Source organism: Loxodonta africana, chromosome 26 (genome assembly GCF_030014295.1).
Source record: "Loxodonta africana isolate mLoxAfr1 chromosome 26, mLoxAfr1.hap2, whole genome shotgun sequence".
Taxonomy (NCBI): domain Eukaryota; kingdom Metazoa; phylum Chordata; class Mammalia; order Proboscidea; family Elephantidae; genus Loxodonta; species Loxodonta africana.
The window spans coordinates 30441536-30465571 of record NC_087367.1 but is presented as its reverse complement, the minus strand read 5'-3'; positions in this window follow the sequence as shown (position 1 = coordinate 30465571).

Genomic DNA, 24036 nt, shown 5'->3' with positions numbered 1-24036 from the left:
CTATCAACAGACTACAGGAAGAAAAGCCAAAATGACATTTATTTTGCATTTCACTATCTACCCTGTACCATGTTGGACTTAGTGCTAGGTAAAGGACTAGCAAGAAACTTTGCCTTTGTTACGCTATGTATGTTATCAGTAATTATCAAGATCATAGATAAAAAAGATGACCATGCCATTTAATCTAGAAGGCATTATACAAGTGCTTTAAAGGAGGTATTTCAGGTAGTTGAAGGCACTGTTGACCTCTGAGTTCTATGAAACAAATCATATAAGGACCTCACTATTTCAGAAAAAAATTTAAATCATTTTCTACAATACTCATTTAAATTAGAAAACCTTTACATTACCTTTTTTATTAATTAATGAATTTTATTTTTAGAGAAATTTTAGGTTTATAGAAAAATTGAACAGATAGTACAGAGAATTCTCATATACGTGCTCACCCTCTCACAGTTTCCTCACTGGTAACATCTTGCTTTGATGTGTTACATTTGTTACAATGAAATAATTAACTGAAGTACATAGTTTGCACTGGGTTTAATATGGTTTTGTACAGTTGTATGGGTTTTGATGAGTGCTGATATCATTCCAGTATCATACAGAGTATTTGCACTGCCATAGAAATATCCTGTGCTCCACATATTCATCTCTTTCTCTTCTACCTATCAGCCCCAGGCCCCTGAAAACCATTGTTTTATGACTCTATACTTTTGCCTTTTCTAGAATGTCATACAGATGAAATTATATAGTACGCAGTCTTTTCATACTGGCTTCTTTGACTTAGCAATACGCATTTAAAGTTCCTCCATATGGTTTAATAGTACATTTCTTCTTATTGGTGAATAATATTCTATTACAGTTTGCTTATACATTCCTCCATTGTAGGACATGTTGGATGATTCCAACTTTTTGGCAATTATGAATAAAGCTACTATAAATATTTTTGTAAAGTCTTTTGTGTGTATATAAGCTTTCAACTAATTTGGATAAATATATGGTAGTGTGAGTGCTGGATCATATGGTATGACTCCACAAGCAATAAATGAGAGTTCCTGCTGCTCCGTGTCCTCACCAGCATTTGATATTGTCAGTTCTTTTGTATTGTTTTGGTTTTTTTCTTTTTCTTTTTAGTTATTCTAACAGGTGTACAGTGTTATCTTATTTTTTGCTTTAATTTGTAATTCTGTAATGGAAAATAATGTTGAACAATTTTTCATAGGCTTATTTGCCATTGGTATATCATTTTTGGTAAAATGCCTGCTTAAAATATATATCCATTTAGAGATGGGCTGTTTCATATTGAGGAGTTTTAAGGGTTCTTTGCATATTTTGAATACAAGTCATTTATCAAATATGTGTTTGTTATGGATTGAGTTGTGTCCCCCCAAAATAAGTGGCACATATGAAAATTATAACTTTTTTTAGAGGACACAATTCAATCCATATCAAACATATATTTGGTAAAGGACTTGTATTCAAAATATATAAACGATGCTTAAAACTCCTCAGTATCAAACAACCCATTTGAAAAATGGTTGTAAGTACTAAGCAGGCATTTTACAAAAAATTGATATACCAATAGCAAATAAGCCTATGAAAAATTGTTCAAAATTACTTTTCATTCCTTCCATCTTCAAAGATTATACCAACAAGAATTTCAAGAGGTAGTATATGATCAGGAACCAATGGTACTGAAGGAAGAAGTCCAAGCTGCACTGAAGGCATTGGCAAAAAACAAGGCTCCAGGAATTGACAGAGTACCAGTGAAGATGTTTCAACAAAAGGATGCAGTGCTGGAAGCGCTACTCGTCTATGCCCAGAAATCTGGAAGACTGCTACCTGGTCAACTGACTGGAAGAGATCCATATTTATACCTATTCCCAAGAAAAGTGATCCAAATGAATGCAGAAATTATTGAACAATATTGTTACTATCACATGCAAACAAATTTTGCTGAAGATCATTCAAAAGTAGCTGCAGCAGTATATAGGCAGGGGACTGTCAGAAATTCCGGCCGGATTCAGAAGAGGACGTGGAACCAGGGATATCAATGCTAATGTCAGATGGATCCTGGCTGAAAGCAAAAAATAACAGAAGGATGTTTACCTGTGCTTTATTGTCTATGAAAAGGCATTTGACTGTGTGGATCATAACAAATTATGGATAACATTGGAAAGAACAGGAATTCCAGAACACTTTATCATGCTTATGAGAAGCCTTTACGTAGATCAAGAGGAAGTTGTTTGGACAGAGCAAGGGGATACTGTGTGGTTTAAAGTTAGGAATGGAATGTATCAAGATTGTATACTTTCACCATACCTATTCAATCTGTATGCTGAGCACATAAACCAAGAAGCTGGACTATATGAAGAAGAACCAGGCATCAGGATTGGAGGAAGACTCATTAACAACCTGCGTTATGCAGATGACACAACCTTTGTTGCTGAAAGTGAAGAGGACTTGAAGCACTTACTGATGAAAATCAGACTACAGCCTTCAGTATGGATTACACCTCAACATAAAGAAAACAAACATCCTCACAATGGGACCAATAAGCAACATCATGATAAATGGGGAAAAGATTGAAGTTGTCAAGGATTTCATTTTACTTGGATCCACAATCAACAGCCATGGAAGCAGCAGTCAAGAAATCAAAGGGCACATTGCCTTGGGCAAATCTGCTACAAATGACCTCTTTCAAGTGTTAAAAAGCAAAGATGTCACCTTGAAGACTAAAGTGCGCCTGACCCAAGCATGTGAAAGCTGGACAATGACTCAGGAAGACCGAGGAAGAATTGAGGCCTTTGAATTGTGGTGTTAGTGAAGAATATGGAATACGCCATGAAATGCCAAAAGAATGAACAAATCTGCCTTGAAAGAAGTGCAACCAGAATGCTCCTTAAAAGCAAGAATGGAGAGACTGCGTCTTAAATACTTTGGACATGTTGTCAGGAGGGATCAGTCCCTGGAGAAGGATATCACGCTTGGTAAAGTACAGGAAGCATAACATCGATTGTGAGCATGGCACAGCACCAGGCAATGTTTCGTTCTGTGGTACATAGTGTTGCTATGAGTCAGAACCAACTTGATGGCACCTAACAATGACAGCATTTTTCATTAGAGAATTGCAAATTAAAACAAAAATGACATAGCACTGTACACCTATTAGAATAACTAAAAAAAAAAAAAAAAAGAACACCTCTATACCTGTGGTGGAGCCTTAGTGGTGCAGTGGTTAAGAGCTATAGCTGCTAACCAAAAAATCAGCAGTTGGAATCCACCAGATGCTCCTTGGAAACTCTATGGGGCAGTTCTACTCTGTCTTGTAGGGTCACTATGAGTCGGAAGTGACTGGAAGGCAACGGATTTGCTTTTTTGGTTTATACCTGTGGTTATAATTCCATTTGGGAATGAGTTTTCTTTGTTATTTTAATGAAGCGGTATTAGGCAATAGTTTTGCCTAAAGTAATATTATCTTGCCAACTATTTTAACTATCTAAATCATCATAAATTAGGATTAAAATATTAGCTTTAATGAAACTCAGAAGGAATCTGATTTAACTCGGGGCCCTGATTTAAAACCTAAAAGAAATATGATGGTCCCTTGGTAAAGCCTTGAGACATTATTATTCAAACGTATAATAAGTTTTTTGAAATGAATGCAAATAACATTTAATGTTTTTGTGTAGTAGGACATCACAGTATGCCATATACATCTATCAAAGTGAAGTATTTAGATCAAGAGATTGAGTAAATTCAGAATTTGGATCAGGTACTTCAGAAAAGTGGCGGGTGATTATTTTATTAATTGCTTGCAAATCTTGAACAAACTACATCATTTTATATAAGGGACTTAAGCATCTGAGGATTTTGTATCCATGGGGTTCCTGGAACCAATCCCCCTGGATACCAAGAGACAACTGTAATATTTCTATATGTGTCCTGTTATCTAATTTTTGTTGGTAGTTAGATGGTTGGAATCTTAATATATTTTTAAATGACCTATCCAATAGCCTTCAATCATTTTTCTCCATCTGAGGGACTCAAAATTAATGGATTAATTAATTTAAGCCTCAGAGCCCTAGCAAGCAGGTATCAAAGCATATTTGAAAATTTGTGGCAAGCTTCTTGTCTATCTTCTTGATTTTTTTTCTATTTAACTGCTCTGTCAGTTATAATTTATATACTATAAAACTTACCGATTGTTATTATATAATAAAATTATTTTTACTAAATATATAGAGTTGTGCAACCATCACCACAGTCGTTTTATAACACTGCTATCACCTCATAATGTTCCCCCTTTTATGTCAAGCTGTACCCACCCGTAGACACAACCATACAGCAAAAAAAAAAAAAAAACTATTTTAAAAAAAGAAAAAACCTGAAGACCTGTTTTGTGTCTTCAAAGTTTTACCTGTGTTAGTAATATCATAAAAATGGAGTCATATGTGTGACTTCTTATACTTCACATGAAAAATTTGAGATTTATTACCTATGTTTTTCCATGTACCAGTAATCGGCTCATTTTGATTTCTGAATAGTATTTTATTGTATGGATACCCCACACCTTGTTTATCTATTCATTTGTTGATGGGCATTTGAATTGTTTCCAGATTTTGGCTGTTTCAAATAAAACTGTTACAAACATTGATGTGCAAATCTTTGTACGGACATATGCTTTCATGTATTTGGGTAAAGTATAAGCAGCGGGATAATGGGGACATAGGGTAGGTGAATGTTTAATTTTTAATAAACTGTCATTTTTTTAACATGAATTTTGCACTCTAACCAGTAATGTATGGCAGTTCCAGTTTCCCCATATCCTTATAAACCATGGCTTAGTATTTTTTGTTATAGCCATTCTAGGGAGTGTGGAATGGTTTTAAATTTTGGTCTTAATTAGCAAATTAATTAATCTTCATTTATGTGTTTATTAACCATTCATATATCTTCTTGGTAAAGTATCGATTTAACTTTTTTCAGTCCCCCCCCCCCGCTTCCATACAGTTTGCTAGGTTTTTTTTTTCCCTTTCTTTCCCATGCCCTCTTTATTTCTATTGTTTAAAGCTGTAGCTTCCCATCAGCTTAGTGACTTTTCCAACACATATTATCAGAAACAACAGAAGAAAGACTGTTGGTTAAACAAGAAAATAATGAAACCTCTTACCATCTTTTCAGACTGGCTCTATGTTAAAGCAATTCTTAAGCAGGCTTTCACTGAGCTGAGAGATAACCCTGAGGAGGGTTTAGGATTTTTCAGGTCTTTCTCCACACGCATCTTGCCCAGAATTTATACACACTCAAGTACCTCTAAATGTCCAACTATCCCAAGGAAATTCCCTTTCTGTGATTTTGAACCTGGCTGTTTAAATTCTCTACAGACTACTAGGGACCCTCTTAGATCAGTTTGCAGAGCTTCTGGCTGTTCCTACTCCTCCTCTGGCATGAGTGACTTCCAAGATGAAACAGAGCCAAACACTTTGCTTTAGGCACTAGAGTGATTAGAAAAGGCAAGCACCATAGTTTAGTAGTAAAGGGCATTCTGCTTGCTCCAGAAGCAGGGACCAAAACGTCAGGTTTGATTTGCTGCTGATGCTTCTAGCTGACTGCCCAGCAGCGGGAGGAGGTAGGGGTTGCTCTCAAGACAATATCAAAGTCTTAGAACTTCCAAACCTTTTGCCTTTACTTCACTCAGGTGCCATGATCCCCTGACGGTTCACCAGAGTTCTGACCAGGCTAAGACTGTCATTTTGTGCTTGCTTTTTTTTTTTAGTTAAGTGAAGGGAACCTGGATCTTCTTATTCCACAACCTTGGAAAGAATCCACAAGTCTGATAGTCTTTGACATCTGTTCTTAGAATGGCTGCAGGCACTTTCAGATCAATTTCCTAGGTGATAGTCTATGGAATCATGCAGTACACTGCCTTAATTAACACGTTAGTCTATAGTGATTCAGAAGGATTACATTAGTCTAGCAGAGAAATTTTTAAATTAGCAGATCGTTCCTCTTTGAATGAATCCCTGTGAAATAAATCCCACATATTGCACAAAGTTTTTTTTTTTTTTTTTTTTTTTAAACTAGTGCAATCCATGGATACCCATGGCTTTTTAATAATATTTTTGTAGTATTTTTTCTGGGCAATGATTTTATTGAGTGCCCTCAATGAATACTTTATTGTATTTTTTCTTGCAATGTGCCTCAACCTGGGTTTCCCAGTGCGTACTCAGATCTCTAAGGGCATATGACTGTGCTAGCATACACACAACAAACCTCTCTATATAATCAATTTACTCCATGATGAATAATTTAAAACATTCCACTTATTTTCAGCAAACAGGAGTCCATAATGGAATAGAATCCAAACCTCCCAAGGTTTAAGATAAAACGTGTGACTTCAAAGACAGTTAAATGTGTGTCGAGCTGCTTCAGACCCTGCTCTCACACTCCCTGAAGGCATACAAATATTCTCCTCTGCTATCCAGGACATTGTAATGGAAACGTTAGAGAAACTCTGCAACTGAAACAAAAGCTCAAAAATGGAATTATGTGAGAATTATGTGGAAACTTCTGGTACAGAGATTTCATCTTAGCAGGCACAGGTAGGAAAAGACAATTCTCCTCAGTCTCAGACTGTGCTTCTGCAGGGGGCACTTTGATGTTAGCTTAATTGCTGTAGTTAAAACCATCCAGAGAGGTGTTTCACATCTGCTTCCAAATAACAGGCACAGGGGTCTATTATTGTAGATCTTAAAACGTCATTGTTGCTCTGTCAAGGAATTCATATAACTCAGCAAGAGACTCTGAATTAATTTCAGGATGTACAGTTACAATAATTGCTTCTGAAGGAAAGTACTTGGCAGAAATATTTAAAGAAGTTTGGACAGGTTTTACTTTCTGAACTCAGAAAACATAATCCCTGAGCTCAGGGATTATAGTAGAAAACTAAACTAAGCAGCAGTTCTTAAGGATCAAGGTGGCTCACCTATTCCACCTCTTTAGAAATGTGTTCAGTTAAGGCATGGGTAGACTAGCAAGATAAGAAAAGGATAGTTAATGCATTTTTGGCTAAGTTTGCATTTATATAACCATGACCCACCATTGCCATCGAGTTGATTTTTACTCATAGTGACTCTGTAGGATAGAGTAGAACGGCCCTCATAGAGTTTCCACAGAGCACCTAGTGGATTTGAACTGCTGACTTTTTGGTTAGCAGCTGTAGCTCTTAACCACTATGCCACCAGGGTTTCCAGTTTATGTATAGAAAGTGGAATTTAAATATGTCAAAGATGTCATTTTATTTTTTGGGATATATATATATATCCCAAATATATGCATGTGTGTATATATTCTCAACTATATATATATCCCATATATATATCCCTTGTATATATTCCACTATTATATTTAGTATCTATATACTACATATATATACACACACATATATATATATATACATATACCAAATGTATAAAACCCCAGTGGTAACAGTGCATTAGTTCTTAGAGAGAAAATTATTGGTAATAAAAATATATTCTTATCTAAGATTTAGGAAATAGGCCATAGAAGTAAAGCTGAAAATGATTCAAGGAATGAGCTACACATAAGCCTAGAAGAGAACTAGCTTAATGAAGTGCGTTGGAAAATACGTAGATTTTTTTCAAAAATTTAGGGGGAAAATAAGGGCAGGTCAAATATCTTAAGAAGGAGAAAGAAGCCTGAGAAAGGACCATTGAATTTGGCAAACAGAACCTACTACTGATTTGGGCAAGAGGAGGTTTGCTTGCTCCTAAATCTTTAGTTATCAGTTCTTAATTCAGAAGTTTCCTCCACCAGTTTAGGAATTTTGCATAAAGGTATCATTCCTAAATCATTAGATTATGAGAACGCTCTTCTTGTCCAAGAGCTCAATCTGAGTGTTGCTCCTAGAAAGAAGGCAAGAGATTTGTGTAGTATGTCATCTCACCATAATTGAATTAAGGCATGCATTTCTTTAAGAAATTTAGTTTGGGTAATGACAATTCTTTGATTCTTAGATTCTTTACAAACCAGCTATCCTGTTCTAGATACCCATTCCAAAAACTTCACTTGGATGAATATCTATCACTTACTATGTTATATAAAACAACACTACACAACAGACAGAAGAAAGCTTAAAGGTGACTATCCTATCACAAGGAGCTTGGTGGCACAGTGGTTCGAACCCACGAGCCACTCCATGAAAGAAAGATGTAGCAGTCTGTTTCCTTAAAGATTACAGCCTTGGAAACCTTATAGGGCAGTTCTACTCAGTCCTATACAGTCACTATGAGTTGGAATCGATTATCTATGTGTCTGTTGTTGTACCAGGACCAGGCTGTTTTGACTATTGTGGCAATATAATAGGCTCTAAAATCAGGGAGTGTGAGGCCTCCCACTTTGTTTTTCTTTTTCAGTAACGCTTTACTTATCTGGGGCCTCTTCCCTTTGCATATGAAGTTGGTGATTCCTTTCTCCATCTCATTAAAAAATGTCATTGAAATTTGAATACGGGTTGCATCGTATCTGTAGATCGCTTTGGGCAGAATTGACATTTTTACAATGCTGAGGTTTCCTATCAATGAGCAAGATATGTTTTTCCACCTATGTAGGTCTCTTTTGGTGTTGTAGTGGTTAAGTGCTATGGCTTAACCAAAAAGTCTGCAGTTTGAGTACACCAGGTGCTCCTTGGAAACTCTTTCGGGCAGCACTACTCTGTCCTATAGGGTTGCTATGAGTCAGAATCCACTCAACAGCAACAGGGTTTTGTGGGGTTTTTTTTGGTTTTCGGTTTCTTGCAGTAGTGTCTTGTAGTTTTCTTTGTATAAGTTATTACATCTCTGGTTAGATTTATTCCTAAGTATTTTATCTTCTTGGGAGCTATTGTAAACGGTATTAATTTGGTGATTTCCTCTTTCGGGTTCTCTTTGTTGGTGTAGAGAAATCCAACCGATTTTTGTATGTTTATATTATATCCTGATACTTTGCTGAACTCGTCTGTTAGTTCCAGTAGTTTTCTAGTGGATTCTTTAGGGTTTTCTGTGTATAAGATCATATCATCTTCAAATGGAGATACTCTTACTTCTTCCTTACCAATTTGGATGCCCTTTTTTTTCTTTTTCTACCCTAATTGCTCTGGGTAGGACTTCCAGTACAACGTTGAATAAGAGTGGTGATAAAGGGCATCTTTGTCTGGATCCAGTTCTCAAGGGGAATGCTTTCAGACTCCATGTAGAATGATGTTGGCTGTTGGCTTTGCATAAATGCCCTTTATTATGTCGAGAAATTTCTCTTCTATTCTTATTTTGGTGAGAGTTTTTATCATAAATGTGTGTTGGACTTTGTCAAATGCCTTTTCTGCACCAATATACGCTCATGTGGTTCTTTTGTTTTATTTCTGTGATTGATTACTTTGGTTGCTTTTCTAAGGTTGAACCTCCATACCTGGTATGAGGTGAATTATTCATGGTGAATTATTTTTTTTGATAAGTTGTTGAATTCTCTTAGCCAGAATTTGGTTAAGGATTTTTCTAAGTTTATGAGAGATATTGGTCTATAATTTTCTTTTTTTGTGTTGTCTTTAACTGGTTTTGGTATCAGGGATATGCTGGTGTTATAGAATGACTTTGGAAGGATTCGGTCTTTTACTATGCTCTGAAATACCTTTAGTAGTAGTGGTGTTAACTCTTCTCTGAAAGTTTGGTAGAATTCTCCAGGGAAGTCATCGGGGGCAGGGCTTTTTTTTGTTGTTGGGAGTTTAAAAATTACCTTTTCAATCTCTTTTTTTGTTAGAGATTTATTTAATTGTTTTACCTCTGTTTTTGTTAGTTTATGTAGATAGTGCGTTTCTAGAAATTTGTCCATTTTCTCTAGGTTTTCAAATTTGTTGGAGTACTATTTTTCATAGTATTCTCTTATGATTCTTTTAATTTCAGTTGGGTCTGTTGTGATATCAAGAATCTCATTTCTTATTCAAGTTATTTGCCTCCTCTCCTGCTTTTCTTTTGTCAGTTTGGCCAATGCTTTACTGATTTTGTTGTTTTTTTTCAAAGAACCAACTTTTGGTCTTGTTAACTCTTTCAATTGTTTTTCTATTCTCTGTTTCATTTTTTTTATTTCATTTGGAACTCCTGGTGGCGTAGTGGTTAAGTGATACAGCTGCTAACCAAAGGGTCAGCAGTTTGAATCCACCAGGTGCTCCTTGGAAACTCTATGGTGCAGTTCTACTCTGTCCTGCAAGGTCACTATGGGTCGGAATTGACTCGACGACAGTGGTATTTCATTTAATTCTGCTCTAATTTATTATTTGCTTTCTTATGGTGCCAGAGAGTTTCTTTTGCTGCTCTCTATTTGTTCGTGTTGTGGGGTTAATGTTTTCATTCTGGCCCTTTCTTCTTTTTGATGTGTGCATTTATAGCTATAAATTAACCTCTGGGCACTGCCTTTGCTGTGTCCCAAAGGTTCTGGTAGGATGTGTTTTGATTCTCTGAATTTCTTTATTCTGTCCTTAATTTTTCTATATAATCTAGTAGTTTTTGAGCATGGTATATATTTTTAAGTTTTTCTGTGTTCGATTTTTTTCCTTGATTTTTCTGTTATTGATTTCTACTTTTATGGCTTTATGGTCAGAGAAGATGCTTTGTAATATCTTAATGTTTTGGATTCTGTTAAGGCTTGCTTTATGGCCTAATACGTGGTCTATTCTGGAGAATGTTCCATGTGCATTGGAAAAGAAAGTATACTTGGCTACTGTTGGGTGGAGTGTTCTGTATATGTCTATGAGATCTAGTTGGCTGGTTGTGGCACTTAGATCTTCCGTGTCTTTATTGAACTTCTTTCTGGATGTTCTGTCCTTCACCGAAAGTAGTGTGTTGAAGTCTCCTACTGTTATTGTGAAGCTATTTCTTTTTAATGTTGTTAGAGATTGTTTTATGTATTTTGGAGCCCTATCTTTGGATGCATAAATATTTATAATGGTTATGTCTTCCTCGTGTATTGACTTTTTAATCATTGTTTGGTGTCCTTATCCTTTGTAGTGGATTTTACTTTAAAGTCTGTCTTTCAGAGATTAATTTTGCCACTCTTGATCTTTTTTGATTGTTGTTTGCTTGATATATTTTTTTTCCACCTTTGAGTTTTAGTTTGTTTGTGTCTTTAAGTCTAAAGTGTGTCTCTTCTAGGCAGCATATACAGAGCATGTTTTTTAAATCTATTCTCCCACTCTCTGTCTCTTTGTTGGTGCATTTAATCCATTTACATTCAGTGTAATTATTGATAGGTTTGAGTTTAGTGTTGTTATTTAATGTTTGTGTGTGTGTGTGCGTGTTGCTGACAGTTTCTGCATTTCACTTAATTTTCTGTGCTTAATCATTTTTCCCGTATTTTCTTTTCATCCTGTTCTTTGTTATTGCTTTTTTATTTGCTGAGCCTTTATGTTTTTCTTGTTTTTTATTTTGATGTGTGGGATTGTTAGTTTCCTTTGTGGTTACCTTAATATTTACCCCATTTTTCTTAGTGTAAACCTATCTTTTATTTTGTTATATTGCCTTGACTTCCTCTCCATATGAAAAACATATGACTGCATTAGTCAGTTCCCCTATTTTGTTTTAATGTTGTCATCTTTTACATATCAACATCTCTGTTTCCCTATTTTCAGTGTTTTAACTTTGATTTATTTGTAGTTTCCCTATCTGGGTTGATAACCGGTTGTTTTGTCCCGTGTTCTAGTCTTATGTTGTTATCTGATGTTACTGATTTTCTAACTGGAGGACTCCCTTTAGTATTTCTTGTAGTTTTGGTTTGGTTTTTTCAAATCCCCTAAACTTCTGTTTATCTGGAAATGTCCTAATTTTGCAATCATATTTGAGAGACAGTGTTGCTAGATATATAATTCTTGGCTGGCAAGTTTTGTTTTCCCGTCAAGGCTTTATATTTGTCATCCCATTGCCTTCTTGTCTGCATGATTTCTGCTGAGTAGTCTGAGTTTAGTCTTATTGACTCTCCTTTGTAGATTACTTTTCATTTATCCCTAGCCACCCTTAAAATTCTCTCTTTATCTTTGGTTTTGGCAAATTTGATTATAATATGACTTGGTGACTTTCTTTTGGGATCTACCTTGTGTGGGGTTCAATGAGCTTCCTGAATAGATATCATCTCGTCTTTGACTATATCAGGGAAGTTTTCTGCCAAGAAATCTTCATCAATTCTCTCTGTATTTTCTGTTATCCCCTCCTTTTCTGGTACTCCAATCACTCATCAGTTATTCCTCTTGATAGAGTTGCAATAATTCTTAGGGTTTTTTCATTTTTTTTTAATAATTTTATCTGATTTTTCCTCAAATAAGTTGGTTTCAAGTGCTTTATCTTCAGTCTCACTAATTCTGACTTCCATTGTCTGAATTCTTCTCCAGTGGCTTTCTGTTGAATTATCTAATTATGAAATTTTATTGTTAATCTTTTGAATTTCAGGTTGTCTCTCTATGGATTCTCGCAGCCTATTAAATTTGTCTTTATGTTGTTATATAACCTTCTAAGTTCCTTTATTGCTTTGTCTGTGTGTTTCTTGGCTTGTTCTGCATTTTGCCTGATCTCCTTCCTGATCTCTTGGAGACGTCTGTATATTAATCTTTTGAATTCTACCTCAGTTAATTCCAAAAACTTATCTTCCTCTGGAAGGTTTCTTGATTCTTTGTTTTGGGCACTTGCTGAAACTGTCATGGTCTGCCTCTTTATGTGATTTGATTATGACTATTGTCTCTGAGTCGTCAACAAGTTATTATATTTATTTATTTTATGTTTGCTTATTGTGTCCTAGCTTCTTCTGTTGTTTTGTTGTGATATGCCCAAATAGGCTGTGTTGTGAGCTACTCTGATTATTGGGGCCTTTGAAGCTCTAATATCCTTTCACCAGGTGGTCGGTGCTCTTACTAGGTATGTGAGCCTAGGAGTCTGTTTACATTTCTTGTATGGATTCAGCTCAGGTGTCAAGGTAGTTGGTCATCCAGAGTGTGGTACGGGCTCTCACTTACAGTCCTAGATGGTCAAGAGTGATTGGAGTAAGCTCAGGTATCTGGCTGCAATAGTGGATCACGCACTGAGCAAGGCAGTGGGCTGATGGCTGCCCCTGAGTGTCTGGGAAGAAAGAATGTCCCTGTTTCCTACAGCATGCAGGTGGGTGGGTTTTGCAGCTACACCATGGGCACCCAATGGTGTTGGCTGTAAGTACTGGAAGCCCCTATTTATTCTTGGACCCCTGTCATGGGTGACTGGGTGGCTAGGTGTCATGGATGGAGCCACGAGTGCTCAGGCCCCTGATGTAGGTAGGTGAGGACCCTGCTTAATGGGCAGAGCACTGTCAAATGTCACAAATCTGTCACTCCACCTTATAGCCGATATAGTTGGTAATAAGCTTCAGGTATATACCTTGTTGTACTGCAGTAATGAGGGTCTGTGCTGTTGAAATGGCCCCGCAAAGGTCTACGCATTGGTGAAAGGCATTCAAAGTCCATAGGCCCCTTATGCCAGTGCCTAGGCAAAGGGGCTATGTCTGTCCTGGGTTATCAGCTTAGTGGAGCTGGCAGATTTTTTTTTTTTTTTTTGAATTTGTTCCCTCTTCAAAGCTGGGAGAATGGCCCAGGATGTATGACAGGTCCTACTTCCAGCCCAGGGGATGCAGCAATTGCTAAAGGCAGCCCAGGACCTGGTGCAGAGTTGGGAGGGACCAGGTAAATGAGAGAGAAGTTCTTCATAGAAGGGGTGTTATTTGGTTCGCCTGGTAGGTTAGGGGCATGTACTTAATCTTTTGCAGATTGAGCGCCGATTTTCACTGGTTCTAGAGGCTTGAGTAGACTCTCTCTCTGTTGCTTGATCTCTCCCTATGTGGAAAACATGTCCTGTGGGCCACTGCTTGCCTCACCACTTACACACCAGCTGATCCAGCCTACAGGGTGTCGGTTCCTCCTGGGTCAGGTCTGGCAACTCTTGGCTGCTTCTGAACCATCTCTCCCACTCCCTGTCACTCCATCTGATTCCTCAACTTTGCCTTTGATGCTCAGGGCTTCTAGAGTGTTATATATAATCAATTTACCTGTTTTTTCAGCAAAAAAAAAAAAAAAAAAAAATTTTTTTTTGTTTGCTGTAAGAGGTACCACAGGAAGTGTCCCATCTCTTCATGATCTTTTTAACACAAGCCAAAATACTTTTATTAAATCATACTTGCCACTTGGAATCAACATTTAATTCCTATACTTTCACTATTCTTTATATTCAAATGCTGCATATTATTTCCTTTTTAATCTTTTCTCTTCCATATTTTTTCCTTCTCCTTATGGCATGCTCCTCATGATCATTTCATGCAAAGATGACTAGAATTGTCTTGTAAATTGGTTTCTCTTACAAGGCTCTCCTCCATTTTCACTTCCAAATTATATGCAATCTGTGGCTTATATCCCAGGAAAACAAGAAAATCAGTAAGTGGTTAAAGTCCTCTTCACCTTCGGCAAGCAAGGTTGTGTCATCTGCATATCACAGGTTGTTAATGAGTCTTCTCCAATCCTGATGACATGTTCTTCTTAGGGTTTCCTCTCGAATTATTTGCTCAGCATATAGATTGAATAAGTATGGTGAAAGGACACAACCCTAACATATAGCTTTCCTGATTTTAAACCACACAGTGTCCTCTCATCCTGTTCAAATGACCACCTCTTTGTCTATGTCCAAGTTCGTCAAGAGCACAGTTAAAGATTCCAGAATTCCATTCTTCAAAATGTTATTCATAATTTGTTGTGGTCTACACAGACAAATGCATTTCCATTTCCATAGTCAATAAAACATAGATAAACATCTTTCTGGAATTCTCTGCTTTCAACCAAATAGTTCTGACATCAGCAACATTATCCTTTGTTCTACATCTTCTTCAGTATGTTGTCGTCCAAATTTCTTGACGTAGATGAGTGTGCACCTCCATTACTGCATCTGTTTATTGGAACATCTCAATTGGTATTCTGTCAATTCCTGGAGCCTTGTTTTTTGCCAGTGCTTTCAACATAGCTTGGACTTCTTCCTTCAATATCATCAGTTCTTGATTATATGCTGCCTCCTGGAATGGTTGAACATCTTCTTTTGATGCTTCCTGAGCTGTTCATTATTTTTCCTGCAGAATCCTTCAAAATTGCAACTCAAGTCTTGAATTTTTTTCTTCAGCTCTTTCAGCTTGGGAAATACTGAGTGTGTTCTTCCATTTTGGTTTTGTAACTGTTTGAGCATTTCATTATGATACTTTACTTTGTCTTCTCAAACCATCCTTTGAAATCTTCTGTTCAGCTCTTTTACTTCATCATTTTTTCCATTCATTTTAGCTGTTCTATGTTCAAGAGCAACTTTCAGATTTTTTTCTAACATACAATTTGGTCTTTTCTTTCTTTCCTGTGTTTTTAATGACCTTTGCTTTCTTCATGGACGATGCCCTTGATATCATCCTACAACTCATCTGGTCTTTGGTCGTTAAGGTTTAATGTAGCAAATCTATTCTTAAGATGGTCTCCAAATTCAGGGGTTATAGCCCTTGTGGACTTGTTTTAATGTTATTCACCTTCAACTTAAACTTGTATATGAGCCACAGTCAGCTCCTGACCTTCTTCTCACAGGTGATATTGAGCTTTTCCATAGTCTCTTTCCACAGATACAAGCAATTTGATTCTTGTATTTTCCATCCAGTGTGAGCCACGTGTATAGTCGCTGTTTATGTTATTGAAAAAGGTATTTCCAATAAACAAATTATTGGTCTCGTGAAATTCTATCATGCGATCACCAGCGTCATTTCTATCACCAAGACCATATTTTCCAACCTCTGGTCCTTCTTCGTTTCCAACTTTCGCATTCCAATCACCAGTAATTATCAATGCATCTTGATTGCATGTTTGGTCAATTTCAGACTGCAGATATTGGTAGAAATGTTTAATTTCTTCATTTTGGCAGTAATAATTGGTACATAAATTTGAATAATAGTCTATTTATTGATCTTCCTTGTAGGCATATGGATATTATCCTTTCAGTGACAGCTTTGTACTTCAGGATTGATCTTGAAATGTTCTTTTTGAGGCTATTCCTCTTCAATTTTTCATTCCCAGCATACTAGACCACATGATTGTCTGATTCCAAATGGTCAATGCCAATCCTTTTCAGCTCACTAATGCCTAGGATACAGATCTTTATGTGTTCCACTCCATTTTGTTGACTTCCAATTTTCCTAGATTCATACTTCGTACATTCCATGTTCTGATTATTAACGGTTGTTTGCAGCTTTTTCATCTCATTTTGTGTCTTGCCACATCAGCAGATGAAGGTCCTGAAAGCTTTACTTCATCCATGTCATCAAGGCTGACATGCTTGGAAGAAGCTGCTCTTTCCCTTTTATAATAGGTTATTTTCTTTCCCTGGAGATCTTTAACCCCGGTTCAGAATGTTAAAGCTATAGAAGGAAGAGATGCAATGTCTGTATTGGACAGGAGGTTATATTTGGTGCTCACTCAGGTATCTTTCTTACCACATATGGCTTGGTTCTATTTCTACACAATGAACGTACCTATCTCAAGCTCAGAAACTCATCATTTCCTAAATATGTCCTGTGTCTTACTTCCGTGCATTTATTCATACTTGGCACCTGTACATGAAGAGTCTTCTTTTTTTTTTTGGTTCTTCACTTTTTTAAGCCCTTTTTATCTTGGAAGAAATATGAGTAAAGCTAGCTGACTGTGATGTCTCATTCACATTATCTTCAAAGAAGGCATGCTGATTTCCCTGGATAGAGTGCTATCCTCCATACACATCTCGTCTAACTTTGTTTGCTGTGGAGGATATAGGCCTGCATTCTATGAAGGGGAAGGGCAAGGGGACCTTCAAGCTCTGCTTCCTCCATGAATACTTCATTGACTTGCCTACCTCCTCAAATTTTTCAAGAAAATCCCAAATTTGCATCTTTAGTAACAAGACCTTGGGATGAATATTGAACAAGGTGGAAACAGAAACATGTTGGGATAATCTACAAGACTTCATCCCTGCCTCTCTTCCAATTGTCTCTTGCTACTGTTTACTCAGCAGTTATACCCTTAATTTGAAATTCTGATCCCCTCCCTCTGCTGTAAACATATCATGCAGGTTCCTGTTTAAGATGGTGAGTTAAATATATGAACTAGCCTACACTCCTTTGTGAATTATGACCTAAACAAAATTTCAATGTAATTGTTTTTGTAGAATGGGACAATGGAAAACTTAGATGTTTGTGGTGAGTATGTATGTGTGTGTGGGGGGGGGGGTGGGGAGGTAAAAATGGCGAAAGAAGCAAAATCTTTTATTTTCCATAGATAATGACTAAAATTGAAAAGCAAAGAGTACCGACATAGGCACATCAGAGAAATGAAGTCAAATACCAAAATAGTCAACTAAAAGATTTAAAAGTAATTACCTTCTGGCAACAGTAAATATGTGTGAGGTGAAGAAGAAAATGACTTTTGAACTATGTTCATACATAAATTTTGTAGAAATTAAATACTAAATAGAAAATTAATTATAAAGTAAGTTTATCTCATTCAAAAAAATGACAATTGTTGGAAAATATACGCACACAATCACACACAGAACAGAAGATTGATTTCTGATTTTAAAACGCTGGCCTGGTGGCTGTCTTCAAAAAGTCTTATAACAGAAAAAAAAAAAAAAAACTTCCACAAAGTCAATTCCTACTCATGACTAACCCTTATGTGTCAGAGTGGAACTGTGCTCCTAGGGTTTTCTATGACTAATTTTTTTGGAAATAGATTGTCAGGACTTTCTTCCAAGGCACCTCTGGGTGAACTCAAACTTCCAAACTTTTGGTTAGCAGCTGAGTGCAGTAACTCTTCACACTATCCAAGAATTCCTACAAGTCTTATAATGTGGCATGATTGTAGTCAATGTATTATGCTTCAAGATCTGGTCCTTGGCAATCTAACCACAGATCTGACATATTATATGAGAAAACAAAACAACTTGAATCCACATGAGTAGCCATTTTCTTTAAATAGGCAGACCTACCAGTGAAATTATCTACAATAAGAATGTCACTTAAGAGTGGTGGGGTTGAGATGGTGGAGTAGTCAGACGCTTCTGGTGGGCCCTCTTACAACAAAGACCTGAAAAAACAAGTGACTCTATTATATATATGACAAGCTAGGAGCCCTGAACACCAAAAGCAAAGTTAAGAAATCAGACTGAGCAGAAGGGGGAGGGAGAAATGATTCAGAAGCAGGGAGGAGTTGCTGGACCTGCCTCAGTGAGAACTGGGGCCCCATAGGTCTGATCCCCAGGTGCGTCTGTGGCAGGGCTGGCAGTAGCATTTGGGACACGTTTCCCACAGCGGGAGGGAGCCAGCAGCGCAGAGTCTACTCACGTCTCCAGAATCAGCAAAGAACCTCTCTCGGCAAAAGATAAGTACTTGTGTCTAATTTACCACACAGGGCAAAAAGCACCCCTTTTGAAAGAACTCTTTCCCATTTATTTAATCCCTCTTCCCTCTGCTCTAGCCCCCAAGCCAGCTTCAATGGTGGTCACTTTCCCTGGGCATGAGATAGGTCCTCCTGTGTGTCCTGAGCCAGTCCCCTGGCCTTGGAGAAGGAACCAATTAACAAATGGGAAAAAAAAATCATCTTTTGGATCCCATAAACTCAGAGTAGAAGTGGCTCCTTTGCCTGGGCATAGGCACAATCAGTCCACAGACTTTGAATGCATTTCACCCCTGTATGGACCTGTGTGGGCCCATTTAGATATCGTAGGCCCTTGCAGGCACAGCACCTAAGATCTGACTTCAACTGTTTCAACTGTGTGGTGGAGAGGTGAGTTTTGACATTTGACACCAGTCTGCCCATTAAACAGGGTCCTCACCTACCCACATCAGGGGCATGAGGACAGGTGGCTTTACCCATGCCACCTAGCCACCCATGACAGGGATCCAAGGATAAGTGGTGCCTCCCAGTCCTTACAGCCAAATGCACTGGGTGCTCATGGTCTGGCTGCAGAGCACACCCACCTGTGTAATCTAGGGAACAGAGACTCGTTTTCCTCACATACACTCAGGGGATGGTTTCCAGCCACCTGCCTTGCTCAGAGTGTGACCATCTGCTGCAACCAGATACCTGGGCCTACACCAATCACTGCTGCTCCTCTAAGACTGTAGGTGAGAACCAGCACCACACACTTGCTGACCAACTACCTGGACACCTGAGCTAAATCTATATAAGAAAATTGAATTGACTCCTGGGCTTATGTACCTGCAGCAGCTCTAGCCATCTGGTGACAGGATGTTAGAGCTTCAAAGGCACCAATAGTCAAACTAGCTCACTCAAGCAACCTATTTGGGCATTTCAAAACAAAACAAAGCAAGAAGCTAGGACACAATAAGCAAACATAAAATAATTTAATCCAATAACTTATAGATGGCTCAGAGACAACAGTCAAGATCAAATCACATAAAGAAGCAGACCATGATCACTTCAACAAGCTTCAAAACAAAAAAATCATGGAATTTTCTGGAAGAAGTTATATTCCTGGAATTATCAGAAGTAAAATACAAAAAATCAATATACAGAATTCTTCAAGAGGTCAGGAAGGAGATCAGGCAAAATGAAGAATGAGCCAAGGAACACACAGATAAAGCAGCAGAGGAAATTAAGAAGGTTATTCAAGAACATTATGACAAATTTAACAGGCTGTATGAATCCATAGAAAGAAAGCAAAAAGAAATTCAGAAGATTAGCAATAAAATTTCAGAATTAGACAACTCAGTGAAAAGTCAGAGGAGCAGAATAAGGCAATGGAGGTCAGAATTAGTGAGATTGAAGATAAAACAATTGGCACCAATAGTTTTAAAGAAAAATCAGCTAAGAGAATTTTAAAAAAAGAAGAAACCCTAAGAATCATGTGAGACTTTATCAAGAGAAATAACATATGAGTGAAAAGACTACCAGAACAGGGAGGAAGAACAGAAAATACAGAGAGAATTGTTGAAGATTTGTTGGCAGAAAACTTCCCTGATATCATAAAAGATGAGAAGATATCTATCCAAGAAGCTCATCGAATCCCACGTAAGGAAGATCCCAAAAGAAAGACACACAGAGACATATTAAAACCAAACTTGCCAAAACCAAAGATAAAGAGAGAATTTTAAGAGCGACTAGGGATAAATGGGAAACGCTGGTGACATAGTGGTTAAGTGTTATGGCTGCTAACCAAAGGGTTGGCAGTTCGAATCCACCAGGTGCTCCTTGGAAACTCTATGGGGCAGTTTTACTCCGTCCTATAGGGTTGCTATGAGTCAGAATTGACTCGACGGAACTGGGTTTGGTTTTTTTGGTTAGGAATAAATGAAAAGTAATCTACAAAGAAGGATCAATAAGAATAAGCCCCGGCTACTCAGCAGGAACCATGTAGGCAAGAAGGCAATAGATTGGCATATATAAAGCACTGAAGGAAAAAAAATTGCCAGTCAAAAATTACGTATCTAGCAAAACTGTCTCTCAAATACGAAGATGAAATGAGGACATTTCCACATAAACAGAGTTTTAGGGAATTTGCAAAAGCCAAATCAAAACCTCAAGAAAAACTAAAGGGAGTCCTCTGGTTAGAAAATCAGTAGCATCAGATAACATCCCAACACTAGAACACGGGACAGAGCAACGAGATATTAACCCAGACAGGGAAATCACAAAAATAAATCAAGATAAAAAACACTCAAAACAGGGAAACAGAAATGTCATTATGTAAAAGACGACAACATTACATTAATAAAGAGAGACTAAAAAGTGTGTCACAGATCTTTCATATGGAGAGGAAGTCAGGGCAACACAAAGAGATATAAGTTTGGTTTATACTTAGAAAAATAGAGATAAATATTAAGGTAGCCACAAAGGACACTAACAATCCTATACATCAAAAGAAAAAAACAGGAAAAATATAAAGACTCAGCATATACAAAAGCAACAGCAATGAAAAAGAGGAAAAGACAATACATAAAGAAAAACTACTCAGCACAAACATTAAGTGGAAAAAAGCAACTGTCAACAACACACACAAAAAAGACATCAAAATGACAGCAGTAAATTTATACCTATCCATAATTAAGCTGAATGTAAATAGACTAAATGGACCAATAAAGAGACAGAGTGCTAGAATGGATTAGAAAACAAGATCTGTCCATATGTAGCCTAGAAGAGACACACCTTAGACCTAAAGACACAAATAAGCTAAAAGTCAAAGGATGGAAAAAATATATCAAGGAAACAAGAATCAAAAAAGAGCAGGAGTGGCAATATTAATTTCTGACAAAATAGACTTTAGAGTAAAATCCACCACAAAGGATAAAGAAGGACACAATACAATGATTAAAGGGTCAATATACAAGGAGGACATAACCATAATAAATATTTACACATCCAAAGACAGGGCTCCAAGATACATAAAACAAATTCTAACAATTCTGAAAACAGAAATAGCTTCAAAATAATAGTAGGAGACTTCAACACACTGCTTTCAGTGAAGGGCAGAACATACAGAAAGAAGCTCAATGAACACACGGAAGATCTAAATGCCACAATCAACCAACTAGACCTCATAAAAAAAAAAAAAGACCTCATAGACATATACAAAACACTCCACCCAAAAGCAGCCAAGTATACTTTCTTTTCTAACACACATGGAACATTCTCAAGAATAGAACATGTATTAGGTGATAAAGCAAGCCTTAACAGAATTATAACCACCAAAATATTACAAAGCATTGTATCTGACCATGAAGCCAAAAAAGTAGAAATCAATAACAGGAAAAGAAATCAAACACATGAAAACTGAACATCTTGCTCTAAAACTGCTGAGTTATAGAAGAAATTAAGGATACCAAAAAAAAAAAAAAAAAAAAAAACCCACTGCTGTTGAGTCAATTCCGACTAACAGCAGCCCTATAGGACAGAGTAGAACTGCCCCATAGAGTTTCCAAGGAGCACCTGGCGGATTTGAACTGCTGACCTTTTGGTTTGCAGCTGTAGCACTTGACCACTATGCCACCAGGGTTTCCAAAATTAAGGATGAAATAAAGAAATTCATAGAATCCAATAAAAATGAAAACACTTCCTATCAGAACCTTTGGGACAAAGCAAAAGCAGTGCTCAATATACTTTCAAAAAGAAGAAAGGGCCAAAAGCAAAGAATTACCCCTACAACTTGAACAAATAGAAAAAGAGCAACACAAGAAACCCTCGGGCAGCAGAAGAAAGCAAATAATAAAAGTTAGAGCAGAATTAAATGGAATAGAGAAGAGAAAAACAATTGAAAGAGCTAGCAAGACCAAAAGCTGGTTCTTTGAAAAGATCAACAAAATCAATAAACTATTGGCCAAACTGAAGAAAGAAAAACAGGAGAGGAAGCAAATAACTTAAATAAGAAATGAGATAGGTGATATCACAACAGACCCAATTGAAATTAAAAGAATCATATTGGATTACTATGAAAATTATACTCTAACAAATTTGAAAACATAGAGGTAATGGACAATTTTTTTGTTTTTCGTAAGATGGAGAAAAAATTCACCAACTTCATATGGAAGGGGAAGAGGCCCTGAATAAGTAAAGCATTACTGAAAAAGAAGAACAAAGTGGGAGGCCTCACATTACCTGATTTTAGAACCTATTATACTGCCACAGTAGTCAAAACAGCCTGGTACAGGACAACATCAGATACATAGAACAATGGAACAGAATTGAGAATCCGGACATAAATCCATCCACATTCGAGCAACTGATATTTGACTAAGGCCCAAAGTCAGTTAAATGGGGAAAAGACAGTCTCTTTAACAAATGGTGCTGGCACAACTGGATATCCACCTGCCAAAAAATGAAACAAGACCTATACCTCATCCCATGCACGAAAACTAACTCCAAATGGATCAAAGAACTAAATATAAAATCTAAAATGGTAAAGATTATGAAAAAAAAAAAAAGGACCATGTTAGGAACCCTAATACATGGCATAAACAGAATACAAAATATAACCAACAATGCACAAACACCAGAAGAGAGCCTAGATAACTGGGAGCTTCTAAAAATCAAACACTTATGCTCATCCAAAGACTTCACCAAAAGAGTAAAAAGACTACCTACAGACTGGGAAAAAGTTTTTGGCTATGAGAAACCCAATCAGCATTTTATCTCTAAAATCTACCTGATACCACAAAAACTCAACAACAAAAAGACAGGTAACCCAACTTAAAAATGGGTAACGGATATGAACAGGCACTTCACCAAAGAAGACATTCAGGAGGCTAAAAGATACAAGAGGAAATACTCAGATCATTAGCCATTAGAGAACTACAATGAGATATTATCTCACCCTAACAAGGCTGACATTAACCCAAAAAACACAAAATAATAAATGTTGGAGAGATTGTGGAATGACTGGAACACTTATACACTGCTGGTGGGAATGTAAAATGTTGCAGCCACTTTGGAAATTGACTTGGTGCTTCCTTAAAAAGCTAGAAATACAAATACCATAGGATTCAGCAATCTCACTCCTTGGAATATATCCTAGAGAAATAAGAGCCCTCACACGAACAGATATGTGCACACCCATGTTCATTGCAGCACTGTTTACAATAGCAAAAAGATGGAAGCAACCAAGGAGCCCATCCGTGGATGAATGGATAAATAAATTATGGTATATTCACATAATGGAATACTACGCAACGTTTAAGAACAATGACGAATCCATGAAATGTCTCATAACATGGAGGAATCTGGAAGGTATTATACTAAGTGACATTATTCAGTTGCAAATGGACAAATAGTGTATAAGACCACTATTATAAAAACTCAAGAAGTTTAAACAGGGAAGAAAATATTCTTTGATGGTTGAGGAGGGATTGAGAGGGGTATTCACTAATTAAATAGTAGACAAGAACTGTTTTAGGTGAAGGGAAAGACAACACACAATACAG